This window comes from Urocitellus parryii, chromosome 7 (assembly GCF_045843805.1).
Source record: "Urocitellus parryii isolate mUroPar1 chromosome 7, mUroPar1.hap1, whole genome shotgun sequence".
Lineage (NCBI taxonomy): Eukaryota > Metazoa > Chordata > Mammalia > Rodentia > Sciuridae > Urocitellus > Urocitellus parryii.
In genome coordinates, this window is record NC_135537.1 from 84,951,920 (window position 1) to 84,970,003 (window position 18,084).

An 18,084-nucleotide genomic window follows, 5' to 3' on the forward strand; every position below is an offset into this window, starting at 1 on the left:
ATTTGAACACAGGCAGTCTATAACTCACTGACTGTTGTGATTCCTGCTCTGCAAATGAGAAAACTGGATTAATGAGACAAAGAGTGTCAGTGGGGTACTGGAGAAGCTCTGGTAGGAGATAGGCAGCATGAATGCCTTTCCTGGCCAGAGGTCACAGAGCCAGGCCCTCACTTTATAGATGAGGAAACAGACATCCTGCAGGGGGAAAGCACCAGGGCAAAAACCCTCTGTGAACCAGTGTCCAGGCTGACTACTCCAGTCCCACCTCACCCCAATTTCCCCAATCATCTGAGCTCATATCTTCACTTTCTCTCCCCACAAAGTACTTTACAGAGCAGCGATAAAGCCATTTTCTCCCAACTCCTCTGGCTGGGCTGGCTGGTGCTCTATCTTAAAATACTCATTTTATAAGCTAATTTAGAGAGAGACAGATACCGGGTTAGACCAAAAAACATCACCTTATTACTTTACTACCAATTATTACCTCGTTACTTTTTACTTATTTATACTTTAGTTATTATTACTTATTACCTTACTACTATTATTACCTTATTACTGTTATTGCCTTATTACCTAGGCAGGCAATAACAATCAAGAGCAAAATGTCTTCTAATTATCAAAATTTGTAAATACTTTATACTCTACAGGAAAATAGTTATTAAATAATGATGAAAAGAGAGAAGACAGGTTCTAATCATACAGCTCTATGACCTACCCTCTAGTCATCTGATACTAAAATTATTTTGCACTTACTGTTACTGACCAAAACTCATTCAGCTCTCTGGACTCTCACTGGACCCAGCATATAACCACTGCACTGCCCACTCTACTCTGGACTGGAAAAACCAGTAACAAAACAGAGTGGCTGTGCATTCCAGCATGCATAAAATACACTCCCACTAAAAAAGGGAGGGGGAGGATTAAGCCAAATGGATGTAGAAATTGTTACCACCCAGGAGATGATCTCAGGGGCCAGAGACAAGGCAGGCTCTGCAAGACTCAATGCATTGCACCTCAGATGCTCTGCTGACCTGCACCCTGACCTCGGTGAGCATGCTTCACCATTCAGCCTTTACACCCAACTCATTCTATAGCCCCACCTTAAAGCTTATGTCCTGAAACCAACTTTCCAAGATCCCCTCCTCCATCCAAATGCAGCTCCCAGATTCTCTCTCACTGGGACATGTTCTTTTCCTTCAAAGGACTTATAACAATTTGTGCACAGACATTATTGGTGTGCTTAGTTGATGAATACCTTCTTCACCCTTGGACTGCAAACTCCCTAGGGATAGGCAATAGGATCAGCCCTGTTCACTGCTGCTACAACAAGTGCTAAACAAAATGCATGGCAGATAATGGGAACTCAAACATTTAGATTGAACTGAGAAAATACACAATTTTCAATTCAGCCTCTCAAATACATAGATCTTGGGAAATGGGGTGATATTCTGGAAAATGGAAATAAGTATTTTTGTCACTACAGAGGTTTCAGCTTCAAGTAAATATGAAGTTTTATGCTAAAAAAAACCCAGAAAAACCTTTCCTATCACATGTAATTTCTATCCCTCTTATTAAATAGGGAGATCTTTGAGGACAGGAAACAGTGTGCCCTAGGTCTGTATTCAGCCCATCATCTGGAGAGTTCAAGAGTGGGTTACCCCCTCAATCATCTCCCTTACTGGGGGTCATGATGCCCATGTACTCCTTTGTAAAGAGAACTGTCTTCTGTGGCTCCACTTTTCAAGGGTCCAGATGGCTAAGGATGAGGCCAGGCCATTAAAAGGGGAAAAGCATAGATGAGGATATTTCATACCTGTTCACCCCTATTGAGATTCAATCCTGGTGCTGGCACCTACTTGTGTTCAGAGGCATTAGGGTGACTAATGTTTGTTTGTTTATGTTACTGGCAAATAAACTCAAGGGCACTTGACCACTGAACTACATTACCAGCCTTTTGTATTTTTTTTGACATAGGGTTCACCTAACCTGCCCAGGCTGGCCCAGAACTGACAACACTCCTGTCTCAGCCTCCCAAGTAACTGGAATTACTCATGCCATTGGACCCAGCAGGATGACCAATGGATACAGGAAAAATTTCAATAGCCTACAGTCCAACACTCAAACATCTGAGATGGAAGGTGACCTGGAGATAAGAGGGTCACCCAAGCTTCTGATTCTTCCTTCATGAGATACTGAATCTACATAAATTAAAAATTCTTCACCCCCAGAGGCTGGGGTTGTGGCTCAGTGTGGCTTGTGGAGCACTTGCCTAGCACATATGAGGCACTGGGTTCCATCATCAGCACTACATATAAATAAATAAACAAAGGTATTGTGTCCAACTACAAAAAAGAAAAAATCCACTTTAAAAATTCTTCACTCCCAGATCCCAGAGTTATCCTGGCTTATTGGTTAAGAGCATGGCTGTCCATGCTCGCCAGGCAGGAGTTTAGGGGCCAACTGGCCCACCTACTGGCCTTATGACCCAGGAAGGCACCCAGTTTCTATGAGGTGTTGGTTTCTTCTTCAGTGACCCCTGAGTTCTGAGGGTTAAATGAAACAATGCTGGAAAAGGCAGGTCCCAAGCATGCAATTCACTGATAGGCTCACCTGCACATTCTCTTCGGTCACCTCAATTTCTGCAGTATAGATGTAATCAATCAGCTTCCTAAGCGTATGCCCATCCACATCTTTGATTTCAATCTTCTTGGCTTTACTCTCAGACATGTCACCTGCAGTTCACAACAAGAACAAAAAGGACACAAAACTGGCACCTATGGTATACTTAACTTCTATGTGGCCTTGTCATGGAAATAGGAAAACAGAGCATGAGCTCTGCGAAGCAGAAGGAACTGAGGTTGAGAGTGTAAGCCACTGATGAGAAGGCCACATAGCCTTGAGTTTCTGACCACCCACAAACCTGATCTTAAGCATACCCTACTTTCAGTGCGAAGGCAAATCAATGTGCAGTAGCTCAGTCAACCAATGTTTACTATAAACTTGTGCACACAGGGCCATGAACAAAACCTACACCTATGCTCCAGAGCACAAGTTCTAGTAAGAGATACATAAAAAGATTTATAAAAGAATAAGAACTTGGGGCTGAGGTGGTGGCTCAGTGGTAGAGTGCTTGCTTAGCATATGCGAGGCCCTGGGTTCAATCCTCAGCACCACATGAAAATAAATAAATAAATAAATAAATAAATAAAGGTATTGTGTTTTACAACTAAAATTAAAAAAAGAATAAGAACTCAGCAAAGGTATGCACAAAGTACCAAATGACAAGAAAAAATAACACTTGTTGAGTGCTAATGAAACCCCACTTTAAATTGTTGCCTCCTTCAATCTGCAGAACCATCTATTGGGCTTGTTAATATTATCCCCATTTTACACAAAAAGAAAATGAGACACAGGATGGAAGGTAGTTCATCTTGCCCTTGGTCACACATGTAGGAAGGGACCAGGATGGGGTGAATGCCAGGGAGTCTGATTTAAGAGCCCACATTTATAACCACTATACTAAATCCCAGGAATATGGAGAAAGTGCAATAAACCCCACCTGGGAACTCCAGAGAAGCAGTAGGGGATCACAATTGAGCTGGGCATTAGAGGATGAGGAGGATTTCCACAGGCAGCCATGATGAGGAAGGATGAGCAGGATATGGGCCCCATATGTGTACAGGGAAGAAAGTACCAGAAGGATACATCTGGGGAATGGTGAGAAGCTGCTGTAGCTGCTGCACACAGGTCATGGTGCGAAGAAGGAAGCTCAAGAGGTGGTTGAGGAGCCCTACAAGTTGTGCAAATGAACTTGGACTTCATTCACAGGCCAGCACCACTGAGAGGTTTTAAACAGTGGAATGACATCAACAGATGGCTATTTCTGAGTGAAATTTTGGAAGCAGGGAGGAAGCTGGATCGACTCAGGGAGAACAGTTGGGAGGCCCTGATAATAAAACAAGAAATAAAGTATACAGGGCTATGAACGAGGGTTGTAGCAGCAGCAGCACATTCCTACCTGCACTATAAAGACAGCACAGAGATTTCCCTAGTGCAAATTTCCTCTAGCAAGTGCTGCTGATTTCAGAAGGAAACAGATAGCACATAAAATAAAGGGTAACCTGACTGCATAAAAACAAGTCATTCAGAAGCCCTAACGTGAGTGGTAAAACAGCCTAGGCAGTTGTTTTCAACCAATGTTTACTGTGGAATTCAAGGAACTAAAGCCAAGAAAATAAAGTATAGTACAGCATGTTGGTTGCAGACACCCACCTCCAAGCTGCTTGGACTGTACACGATTCCTCTGACACAGTTATAGATCTGAGTGCCTCTGGAACAGGGAGGCAAGTGGATAGCAGGAATGATTTCCAAATCCTGCCCACTGGCTTCACTGCCAGACTACGTGAACCAGAGACCCTTTCTCTACTTTGTTCTCTCTTCTCTAACGGCTAGGGAGAACAGTGAAAAAGGTCCCAGCACAATGAGCCCTGGTGCAGGAGAAAGAGGAAACAGGAAAAGACGGTAGATTCCTCCTACACCCATAAGCTAGGTTCGGAATCTCTCAAATTTATGCAGAGACACACAAATAAAAACAAGCATAGACAAAGAAATCAGTGTTTAAATTCTCACTCTCTCTCCCTCTCAATAGCTATTAAGAAGTTCATTAAAGGGCTGGGTTTGTGGCTCAGTGGTAGAGCACCCAGCATGTGGGAGGCCCTGTGTTTAATCCTTAGCACCACATAAAAATAAATAGAGAAATAAAGGTATTGTCCATCTACAACTTAAAAAAAAAGAAGTTCATTAAAGAGGGTCCAATTGGTAAATATACTGCAAAAGATAATCAAATAGAGCTAATTCTTGGTTTAAGATCTTAGACTTAAAAAATATACTGAAAAAATCAGCAGGCTGACTATAAGAACCTAAAGGCTGGGAAGCCCCCCTGTAAGAGTACAACTAGACCCTGGGATGATTATTTTCTGGGGTGGAATTTGTGCTTGGGGGTCAGGTTAGGGGTTTATAACTTTGAGGTAAACAAAGGGAAACTCCTGAAATTGTATAAAATATTTGTATACATATACAAAAGTATTTTGCTTTTTTTCTGAAAGGAAGATGGATCATTTAAAAAAAAATTTAGTTGTACATGGACTCAGGGCCTTTATTTGTTTTTATGTGGTGTTAGGATCAAACTCAGTGCCTCACACTTGCGAGACAAGTACCCTACCACTGAGTTACAACTCCAGCCCAAGAAAGATCATATTTACCAGACTCTTATAGGTTTCCATACCCCACAAAAGATTAGTACACTGTTTTCTGAACAGTGGGACTTAAATGGACTTTTTCTTGCTTCTTTGCATAACTCTGAAATTTTTCATTTTCTATATTAAGTACCTAAAACTTTATCAAGCTGCCCAAAGAAATGACACCATAAGAGAAAAACTAGGGGTTTGAATGACAGTTATCTTCTAAGAAAGCTCTCTTAGAGTAGAGACTGGTATAGGTCACACAGATTTGTAGAATCCAATCTTATTGTTTCTTGTAAATCAGCAAAAACAATTACACCATATTAAGACTTCAGTTTAAACAGGCCCTAAAAATGGGAATAGTTATAATCACTACTCTGTACCATCCCCTCTATTAAGGGTTCATGCACATTATTTCATTGAATTCTCCTAACAAACCCTGAAGTGGATGATAATTGCTGCCACTTTACAAATTATAGAACTGGCACTTTAAGATGTATTTACACATAGGTAATAGGGAGCAGGGCTGGGATTGGAAGCTGGACCTAACTGTACATCCTGAGTCATTTATAATAAACCCCTCTATAATTTAAATATGACCCTAACCATGACCTTAATAAAAATATTCCTAAATTCAAAGCATCGTTCGAAATTCGGGAGACAAGGTGGAACTTAATATATTTCAAGCAAGAACCTAAAGGGCCAGGACCTTGCCAGGCTTATTAGTAAAGATATCCTCAACATGTAATAAAATGTTCTGCATAAAATAAGCACTTGGAAAATACTTGTTGGAGTTAGAGGGGAAAAAAAGAAAGAAGGGAGGTTTTCTCTTGACATCTCAAGTCCATGGGCTTCAATACCTCCTGAGGGGTAGAAACCAGCAAGGGCTTGATCATTTTTGCTTCTTCACCCACATCTAACAATTTGACAAAATATTTCTAGAGAAGAAAACATGCATTCCATAATTTTTTTCCATCTCTAAGGTTAATACAACAGCCCTGCTCTGCTAGCTCTTCACAAGGGGCCCTAGCAGCCATCTCAGTATCTGAACTTTCAAAGATGAACATCAGCTGCATATCCTTTTAGCACTTGCCATCTTCCACTTGTTGTATACATGTATAAATATACATGTTCTCTAAATCATTGTATCCAAACAGAACAAGATCCACTCAGGGTAAGACTGATTCATTCATTCAGCAAGCATATATCAAATGTGCCTTCGTAAGCTAAGCACTATGCTAGGCCCAGAGGACATAAAGATGACCAAGTCCTCACCCTGCCCTCATGAACCTGTCTAGCAGAGAAGAGACAAGTACTCAACAACTACAAAGAGTGTCAAATGCAAGAATAGGAGACTCTGCTTGAAAAGTTCTTCAGTCAGGGATTCCTGCATCCTAAAGCTGTGTGCAAAGTGATAAGCACACGGGAGCACATGCCTGCTTTTCTAGGGAGAATCCATTGTTCTCACTGGATTTATTCACAGTGATTAAGAACAACTGATCTGGAGGAGTGACAATTATTCAGGAGAGAAGTGAGAATTAGAGAAAAACACTCCTAAGAGAATAGTATATAGAAAGGTCTGGAAGTAAAAAACAATAAGGCCTGCTGGGAGCCATAAGTTCAGTCTAGCTGGAGGACAGCTTGCAAAAGGAGGGAGAGTGAAACAAAGTTGGAGACCGAAGCAGGGTCTGGACCAATTGAGGGTCTTGCAGCCCATGCTAAGGAGTTCAGACTTCATCTCAAAGGTAACTGGAAGCCCCTGCCATGTTTTAGGAGGTGAGGGATACATCAGATTGCTATTTGGGGGAAACATATTTGTGGAAAGTGAGTTGGGATGGACAAACAGAAGTGGAAGCAGGTTAAACAATTGGAAGACTGCAGCAGAATATCAAGTAGAAAGTGCTATGGTCTGGTCTAAGCGACAATGTCTTAAACTTTTTTAAATTCTTGGACCCTACCTTAGGGTCCTCCAAGAACCAAAGAGATCCCAGGAGAGCAAATAATTAATTCCACACCTATCAAGATGAATGCTACAGTCATGTATAACTAAAAAGAACCAATTAAAAAATTTCACAGCTCTATCAGGTACAAGTGTTCAAGTCTTAGTCCTAGATCCTAGCAAGCATAGCATGTGTACAACTGAGATCTTTATAGGTGAAAAATTGTCAAAAAGGAGCAAGAAGGGGGAGATTTAACTTGAGGAGTAAAAAGAAAAAATATTTTACCATCACAGAAAACTCAAGAAATCCAGAGGAAAGAATAAATCATTGACTCATCATCTAGGTCACTGGTATAAACTCAATGCTATTATTAAATAAATGAAACCCTGAGAATGAGAAAGCAATGGTAGATTGGCTGGCAGATCTCTCTGAAGAAATAAAGCTAAGCCACCAGCCCCCCTACAAAACTGGATGTCCTCAAAGAGAAGAAGAAGGTGCACTCAAGAGTTCTTACGTTATGGAATTCTTCCTCATTCCCAATTTGGCTTCTCTGTGCTGCAGTTTATAATCTTGTTTGGTAGGTAGAAAGAAAACAGGCGAACCTTATCTTTTGCACAATGATCCTTCATGGATGTTAAAATTATATTGAACTGTCTTCTCCCTATCCCTCATCCATCTATGTCTTAATATCTGATTTGCCAACTTGTTTGGATAGAGCTGAGCATTAAAGCCTATGTCAAGTGTTAACCTCACATATGAGAAAGAAATGCTCTGCCCCCTCCTTGCATCCAAGCCAGTCCTCCTGCAAATCAGAGGTCTGAACCATTTGACTTCACAAGTCTGACTTCTGTTTCCTGTGAAGGACATTCCCTGCCCTGCCTTATTTTCTGGGCTAAATGAGATAAAGAGAGAAAGTTGGGAGAGCAGGATCCTGCAGAGCCACAGTGGTGGGTATCACCTCATTACCCACCCTCCTTGGAATCTCAGACCTTCTCCACTGGCACAGGTCTCTCTGCCCAGCTAGTGGCAGAAGGAAACACCTATGTAGCCATGTAAACATTTCATATCAATCCTAAACACCATCAGGATGGTGAGTTTCATAGCTACCCCTTAAATGCATAAGTGCTTTGGAAATGATGAATTGCTCTACTGCATTAAGTACCTTTTCTGTGCTGGGTGCCTTAAACCCATTACCTATATTTGTTCTCTTGCTATTATTACTCCAGTCTCACATATAAGAAAACTGAGGACCAAAGAGTGTGAGTGAGTTCTTCAGTTCAGTGCTGAGGATAGAATTGGAAGCCTGGTCATTGTGTCTCCAAAGCCCTCTCCAAGATACCATGCTATCTCCCAAAGCAAGGTGGCATCAGCACTTTAGTGTAAAATCCTTAGCAAAAAGGCATCTATATCACTTCCTATTAACATTCATAAAACACTCCTTAGCAATAGTGACCTCCCATGATGATGTGTATTTTAAGGCTGAGCTCTAAGCTCACACAAGTCTACCCTAAACCATCTCAGTCAAATGAGGTGCAACTTAATAGGGAAATGCCAAGGATAAATGGCAGTCTCCATTCCTAGGCAATAAAAAGGCCTCTGTGCAACCACAATCCAAATCACTGCTTAAAAAGCCATTTCTACATCAATACAATGATATGGTAGATACCTTATTATTATCTAATAATAAGTTACATTATTAGACTATTATATTGTATTTCTCAGTCCCCATTCTGAATCTTCTAAGCAGGAAAAGGATGTCTGACTTTGATGTGTTATTTCAAGGATAGGAAGAAGAAACCCTACATCATTGTCATTTGTCCAAAGGCGACCTACTCAAGAAGATAGTCACATGGAACATGAGGACATTAGTCATTATTGGAGAACCACATTACTCTGGTACCTCCAGCATTTCATGAAATATTCTATCCAGTCTCTGACTCATTAGGGGCAAAGCTCTGAGAAACCAGAGCCTATCTTCTACTTCTACTACCTCCAGGTCCTAAGAAAGGACTCGGATCCCTAGTTCTCCTTTCCTCTATGCCCTGTTGTCTATGTTAGATTTTGCTGAATTCCCTATGATATGAGGTCCTTTAAAGGCACTGATACACCACACAATCACCCAGGATACAGGCATAGGCCATGAGCTAGGGCCTGGGAGGGTCTTGCAGGCAGAAAGGGTAATAAAACAAATGTTCTATGGAATAAGTGCATACCTAGGGGTAACAAAGCCAGGCCCTTGTTTTTCTACTTTGTGAATGACTAGTGTCCACTAAAATTCTAACCCCCTTGCCTCTAAAACCCCAGCACACTCCTGACCTCTTCTCCCTGTTTCTATTCACATGTTGAAAGGAATGAGTTAAACATCAAGCTAAATATAATATATACTGGATCATGATTTATTGAAATCAATACTGCATATGGTACAAAAAAATCAGAAGAGTGTGGGACATAACACTCCCAGATCTTCATGTGGGATTAACCCCAAACATCTTTGAGCCTTAATAATGATGTAAGACCCTGAAACCTGATATTCTTTAGACCTCAGTTCCTTTAACACCCAAAAATGGGGATAACGTGCATAGAGAGCCCAGAGTAAAAGGCATGATAAAATTGACTAGTCCAGTAGCAAGGTGCAGTGGTGCATGCCTGTAATCCCAGCAGCTCAGGAGGCTGAGGCAGGAGGACTGTGAGTTCAAGGCCAGTCTCAACAACTTAACAAGGCCCTAAGCAACTCAGCAAAACCCTATCTCTAAATATAATATAAAAAAGGGCTGAAGAGGGCTGAGATTGCAGCCCAGTGGTAGAGCACTTGCCTAGCATGTTTGAGGCACTGAGTTTGATTCTCAACACTACATATAAATAAATAAATGAAATAAAGGTCTATAATCCAACAAAAGGGGGGTGGGAGAGACTGAAGATATGACTCAGTGATTAAGTACTCCTAGGTTCAATCTCTGGTGAAAAACAAAAAATATTGACTAGCCTATTCTATAGGAAAATTGCATCCCCTCGAATGGAGATACTAGATGGGGAGAGTGGAAAAGCTGTAAGTATCCCATACTTACAGGATAAAGGTAGGAAGCATACATGATATGCTGAAAGGAACGGAGGGCAGGTAAAGTGACTGCCCATCTCAGATCTTCTTACACCCTGGCTGGATTTGAACACTCTCGGGAGAGGCACTCAGTTTCACTATTTGTATTCCATGTGGACAGGACATGGTCAAGGAGTGTGGAGCTGGTATTTGGAACCACCACAGGAAATTTGGACAACATGAACTCAAAGGACAAAAAATATACACATAGAAACACCTAAGCCTGACTAAAAGATCAAAATCATACAACTCAGTTGGAGTAAAACCATGTGTATTTTCTTTGGGCCCTAAACATGCTGATGGACATAGATTTAACAAGAGTCAGCTGGGCCTTTTCCCAATGAACTTTATGCATTCTGAAGCCAAATCTGATAATTAGAACAGAATTTTGCAATGTTTTTAATATCTATTTAATATCAAATTTTAAGCAAAGCCAAGGGGCCTCAAGAATATACAAATCTCGTTTAGTGCTGATGGGAGTACAGGCTGGAACAGCTGAAGGGCAGGTGACACATCTTACAGCTCTTCAAATATGCATGGCCTTTAACTAAGTTTTTCCTGTTCTTGGGATCTATTATAAGGAAATAATCACAATGAAGATTAAGATGCAAGGATGCCCATTAGAGCATTATTTATAATAGGAAAATCTTAAAACAATAATTTCCAACCAATGAAGAGATGGATTTTCTATTAGGATACACATGATGGAATCTTACAAAGTCATTGAAATTAGGAATGTAGGTATGATCTCATCAACATGGGAAGATATTCATAATATAATGCCAACTTCAATTAAATATTTTTATTAAGCACATATTGCATGGAAGACTACAGTAGGCAATAAAGTTGCATCAGTTAAGAAAGTACAATTCTTAGCCTCATAGAGCTTATAATTGATCAGGGAAATCAGATATTGAGATTAGTAATAATACTAGAGAGTAGTAGTATAAGGTACATTGGAAGTAAGTAACAAAGGGATTTAACCTAGTCTGAGGGGTCATGGAAGGCCCTCCTGAGGAAGGGATGCTTGTGGGGTAATGAAAGACAAATAGGAGCTACATGGGCAAAGAGGCAAGAAAAACACCTCAGAAAATGGATAGCAATTTTTAAAATTATACCTATCAAAAAAGACATTTCAACTGTACATGTAAAATGAACTTATGATTAAAAATGTATTTTGTATATGTCCATTTTATAAATATAAAATAAAAAAGGATATAAACCATAATCTTACCTAGGAGATTAATACCTGTTGCTAACATTTTCTGATCGTTTCCTGTAATCTACATATGTGTATAGTGTTTTCAAGGATGGGCAAATGGATGAATGGGTGGAAGGATGAATGAGTGAATGAAACAATGGATGGTAACCAGTCCCAAAGGAAGGACTAAGCTGGGCATTACATGAGACTGGCTTTCTTCTCTTGCAGTCTCCTTTCAATTACTGGAATCCAAGACCTGCTCCAGAAGCATGAGTTCTCCCAATTTCTAAAAACACTTTGTCTTTTCTAAGGCATTTCATCTACCCTAGAAACAAGTTCATCAGTCAAAAGCAAAGCCAACACTACAGTTCACTGCAATTCAACAGGTTTCTCTCAATACTGGACTTTCAAACCACACACACACACACACACACACACACACACACACACACAGCTATATTGGCATAGCTATTCATTAATGTTTCATCTAAATAACTGTTGGTAATAAGATAAATTATTTTAGAAAGAGATGGATGAAGGAAAGTGGTAAAAAGGAAATAAAACCTTGAAACTGAGTTTGTGATCATTCCAAAGAGAGTGTGACACCAGGAAACAGACCAGAGAAATTGAATGCAGAGTGATGGTCACTACATACAGAGCAGGAAAATGGTTCTTGGAAAACATGAGATAGGCACACCTGACCAAGTCAGAGGGTCCTTTGAGTTCTGATGGCCTCCTTCTGTCAGCAGTGATTTATACAGCACTGCATGTATCTGAAACAGGGGAGGCGCTATGAGGAACTACAGATGGGAAGCCTGTGGATTTGAAGAAATTCAGCCCAGAATATTAAGTGTAAAATGTGATCCTTTCCTACATGTACCCAGGAAACAGGGGTCCCTGGGAAGTTGGCAAAGGTGCTGAAACTATGCTAGATTTTGATCATTCTTATGTCTCAATACCAATCCCTACCATCATTTCTTCAAATCACTTCCACAACTCTATAAAGGCTAGAGGAGACCCTAGGTGCTTGCCTGGAAGGAAAGGCTAGGGAAGGACAAGATGTGGGTCCAATGATAGAGCACTAGGCCAGGTGTCAAGAATCCAAGTCCCATTCATTCACTGTATGACCTTGGGCAAGTCCCTTCCCCTGACTCAGCCTCAGTGTCCCTCATGTGCAAAATGGGAGACCAAAAGGCCTGGCAATGAACCTAGGACTCTGCACTGTTAACAAGCTCCCTAATTTTGGTGCATACTAAAGCTTGAGGACTAATGGACTACATGATTCCACCTCTCTTCCTCGTAGTGGACAAGGGGCTACATGTCCAGCTGGCCTGGTTGAGACTTTGGTTCCAGAAGTTCTCTATGGTACAAAGCTGAGAAAGGGAAACTCCTCAAAGTAAGCTTCACAGCCTTCTCATTCCTCCCTCCCCTCATGCCACCACCATCAATGTCTTCCCTGGGGGGCAGCAGCCCCACACCATAGGTTATTGTGTGCCCCTCACCATACCTGTGAACATTGCACAGAAGTAGGAACTGCAGGCTGCCAGGACCACACAGTGGGCTTCTATTTCCACATCTTCTGCCACAATCATTACGTCACACAACAGCTGCTTACTGCAAGACACCAATGAAGGGACAGGATGGGTCACAGCATGAACACCTACCCATGCCATACCAGGATATTGTTTTCTCCCACCCAGATTTCACACTGGTTTTCCACATGAAGTAGTTATAGAAATTTGTTCTATCTTGAGTTAATCAGAGGGATGGGCTCTTCAACTTATTCAAGTACTTGATAAATCTTTCACAAAGAAATATCCAACTACTCTGTGGCTGTAAGTCAGGCTGCTTCATTAATCTTCACTCTGTGTTCCCAATACCATCAGCTCTGACTGAGAATTAGGGGGACAATAGCTCAGAAAGCAGTGTCAAAACCTCAGGCTGCTAGTGAATGACTGAATGCTGAGGTACACGAGCATGCCACCAAGGTGTGCCACCAGCAAGACTGAGTGCTAACAACTCTCCGACGGTTCACCCACATGCAAAACTGTAAGAGGCAAGCCAGATTCCAGCATGTCTCTTCACATCCAGATTTAACACTATAACAAAGAGCCCTCTACCTGCACACACATAACTGAAGACCCTTTCCAAGCTCCAGTCACTACATCTGTTAAGATTGCTTTACCCTGCATTTTTCTGCATAAGTGAACGAATAAATAGGAATCAACTCACATTCACAGACAGATGAATATTTAAAGATTGACAGGGAGCCATAAGACCCTGTCAAACCAATAATTTTTCCTTTATCAGCCTTCCAAGTTGTTATCATGTCTATTATTAATATAATGGATAACATTTATTGAGTTGTATGTGCCAGGAATTGTTCTAAGCATTTTTAACACATATTAGTTCATTTATTCCTCTCTACAACATGATGACATGGGGCTAATTATTATTTTCCACATAAAAAATGAGGACACTGAGGCCCAGAGAAGTTAAGTAACTTTCCCAAGATCCCACAGAAAGGGAGTATAGAAAGTGGAGACAGCATTTTCATGCACATATCTTAGCCCTAGAACTCATTCTATGGTACCTAATCCAACTAGTGCCTCCTTTAGATGAAAGCACTACAGATAGGAGGGAAGACCATGACAACAAACACATCTCAACCATGATTCACTGGTTGTGGTTGTTTAGCACACATATACTGGTACAAAAAATGTGAAGTCATGTCTGGGTTTTCTGTGAGGAGGTTGAAACCAGTTAATGAGTCTGCCATGCTTGGCAAATGGAAGAAAAATTACATATTTGCCATCTCAGGTCGAGTACATTAAGCCACTGTCAACTATTAAGACATTAGTTGAGATTCACTTAGAGAAATGTGATCATAAAGCCTGAGACAGCTAGAACTGCAATGCCCTGAGAGAGTCGTGTGGTCTATGAAGCCCAGAGAAGTGAAGAGACACCTGAGAAGGCCGATTCTCGACTCCAGAAACAGTGATTTTCCTACTCCACCACGATGCCTCACAAGTGGCTGACACTCAAAATGGGAAAAGACAGAAGACAATGAGTTTCAACACAACATGTGGTCAGGAAATGTCCACCACGTGGCGTAAAATACCAGTGATGGGCTTATGAGAAGGTAAGACCTGCAGGAACCAAGAGGTAAGACCTAGGAGTTGGGACCTCACCTCACAGTGGGCAGCAGACCTCACGCACCAACCTTATAAGAATACAACAGCACAAACAGGAATGCAACTGATGCTGCCCCTATGAAAACATGAACAAATAAGCTTGCCACAGCTTTCACACCTGTCTTAGTTGCCCTTAGGACACATAACACAGAAATAGAATGGAGTGGCAGAAAGTCACCTGAGAACAGGCTGTTTTTTAAGTTTCATCAAAACTATTGTAAAAACTATATTCTCAACATGAATAGACAAACCTTGGATACTTTCAGTTCTATTAAGGATTTTAGAAGACTTTAGTTACTGCTATTTATAGTTGCTATAGTTACTGCTATTTATGAATAATAATATTTTTAGATACTAATATTTTAAAGAGAAAATTGCTGACAAAAAAGAGTCAAATTTTCAGTGCTAGGAACAAACAAGCAAATGTCAGAGTGAAATCCATTGTATATATCCAAAAAGGCTGATAATTTGTGAACAAATGAGAAAGAGATAAGAAGGATGGGGAATAGAGATGATCCAGTTAAATAAATGAAAGAGAGCAGTTCCAACAGGTGGAAAATAAAACTCAAGTATGAGGACAGCCTGGGCAATAGAGTAAGACCCTGATTCTATTTTTGAAAAAGTATGTGTGTGCACATTTTTGTGTGTGTGTGTTTGTGTGTGTGTGTGTGAATGGGGGGGACAGCCAGAAAAAATGACAATGTAGAACGAGCATAAAGATAACTATGCAGAACAGAATCCAGAGTCCAGAAATTGATTGTGATTCTTTCACAAGGGCACCAAGAACTTTAAACAGGAAATGGGCTTGGATAACTGGTTATCAATAGGTAAAAGAATTAAGTAATATCCCTACCACCTACCATATGTAAGATTTAATTTACAATGATCAAAGATCTAAGTGCAAGAGCTACAAGTATAAAGCTCTTAGGAAAAATATACAGGAGTAAAGCCCATGATTTCAGGTAAGGCAATGTTTTCTTAAATGACACCAAAAAAAAACAACAAAAGAAAAAAATGACAGACATCTAAATTTAAAACATTTGTACTCTTCAAAGAATACCATCAGGAATACAAGAAGCCAATTCAAAAAATGAGAACAACTTTTTACAAATCATCTATCTGATACTGGGGTTTTATAGGAGAGGTGGACGGCACTGTTTGTCCCCAGAATTCTGTCAGGACTCAGAAGGTAGCCCCGGTGTCAAGGAGAAAGTCAACCTTACACCTATCCACCTGAATCCTCACTCTGGGTTTCTGTCTATTGATCATTACAGCTGATGACAAGGACACAAGGTACCATCAATCTTCATTTGCCATGCCCAGAAGATCAGAGGGTTCCCTGGCCATAGGCCTCCTATGGGATCTAGGCCAGTCAGAGCCCCAATGACCTTGTTGTTGACATTTAGGTAATGGGGTACATGGAGTGCGTGGTGCGAGGTATGCCTTGGCCCAATGTGCCTCCTTGCCACACTTGAAGCAGGTTACCCCGGGAGGGGGGGGTTCGTGATGGGCCTTGACCCAAGGAAGCACCCTGCAGGGCCTGAGTGAGCATAAAAACCTTAAAGGCTACCACCAAGAGCTCAGTCTGGGGGGCGGCAGGGCCTTGTTCGAGCTTTTTAGTTTGGCCCAGATGTCGGGGTAGCTCTGCAAGAGGTAATATGTCATAAGGACATGATGACCATCTGGAGTTTCAGGATCTAGGTCACTGCTGAAGGGCTTTCGTAAGCCGATCCAGAAATTCCGATAGGGTCTCATAATTTTTGGAAATCGACGGCCTAACATATCACTTTTTTGAACCCAGCAATAATACATGTGGAGAATTGGTCCCTATTCTGTATGCTAGCTTGTGTATAATCCCAGTCAGGAGTTTGATCTGGGACAGCAAGTGGCCCCAGAGGGTGATTGGGATTAACTCCATGAGTTTTATCCACATGGGCTCTGGCAAGTTCCCAGACTCTGGTACGTTCCTCAAGAAGGAGAGTATTAGCCAATACCATATAAGTGAGGCTATAAGCCTGGAGGACCCATTGAAACACTCTTCTGTGGTGAATGAGCCCAACCTTCACTCGAGTTGTGTGAGGTCATTCATAGAGAATGGGACATGTACCAGGATAATGCCCTCACGTCCAGCAACCTCTCTTAAAGGGGCCATGGTTTGTGGGACTAGGGGTAGGACCTAGTTTGGGGGGAACTAAAGGTGTTGGCCAATTCAGGGGAGCACCTGAGGGGCTGGACAGAGCCGACGGGGGAGGTCGGCAGGGAGGGGGTTAATCTGCCGGATAGGTCAGGGTGAGAATGAAGAAGAGAAAAAGGCTCAACATAAGGGAACTCCTTCCACTTTTTCGAGCACTTGCAGAAGTTAAATAGATCTCTGAGAATTGTGGGATCTAGGGATCCTCCTGGGGGCCATTGACTTTGATTGTCTAATTAATAGTAAGGCCAATCTTGTGTGCAGAATTTAATAAGGGGGAGTCTGCAGGGAGGGAAGAAGAGGCCCCAATAGGTCAGGAGAGAGACAAGAGTGGTTAAGAGAGAGAGAGAGAGAGAGAGAGAGAGAGAGAGAGAGAGAGAGAGGAGAGTGCCTGTTCTTCCACCCCTCAGTACCTTCCACTCATGAACCTGGTTCCAGAGAGTCCACCATGACCTTGAAGGTCATGGTGGGGTGCGTTCTTTCCTCCAGATTGGGCATCAGAGGTTTGCCAGACGATCATGGTAAAGCCCATGCGTAGCCCATCTGAAGTTGGATACCCCTTAGGGGAACTCACCTACTAAAGAGCCAGTGTTTTGTGAGTAGCAGCAGTGCTTGAAAGAGTGGATGCAGATGGCAACCCTTGAGAGAGGGGGCCCTCGAGCAGTGATGCATTCCCCATCCCAGATTTCGTCACCAAAGAAAGGATGATCAAGGTTTGCCATCGGAGAAAAATGCCCATTTATTGAGGAACAGCTCTGCATATTTATAGAGCCAGGGGTGGTTTGACAGTTGGCATGGGGTGCTTTTTGATTGGTGGGTAAGGATCAGGTGATCCAGCAGGGCTAGTCTGATTGGTGGATAAGGATCATGTGAGCCAGCAGGGCTCACCATTGGACGGCTCTTCTTGGGGGATGGGGAAGTTAAGTCTTTGGAGGCTGGGTGACTCCCAACAGGAGGATTGCAAGTTTGAAGCAAGTCTGGGAAATTAAGGGATACACTGTATCAGACAAAATAAAATGTGTTGAGGCTGTAGTTCAGTGGTTGGGCACTTTCCTAGCATTGGTTCAATCCCTAGTACCAAAGAAATGAAGGAAATAAGTGGGGAAGAAAGAGGGAGGAAGGAAAGAAAGAAGGAAAAGGAAAAGAAATGAACAAGTTTGAATGAGAGGTTTTTGCAAACTTTCCCATAGAAGGAAGGAAGGAGGGAAAAAGAAAGGAAAGAAA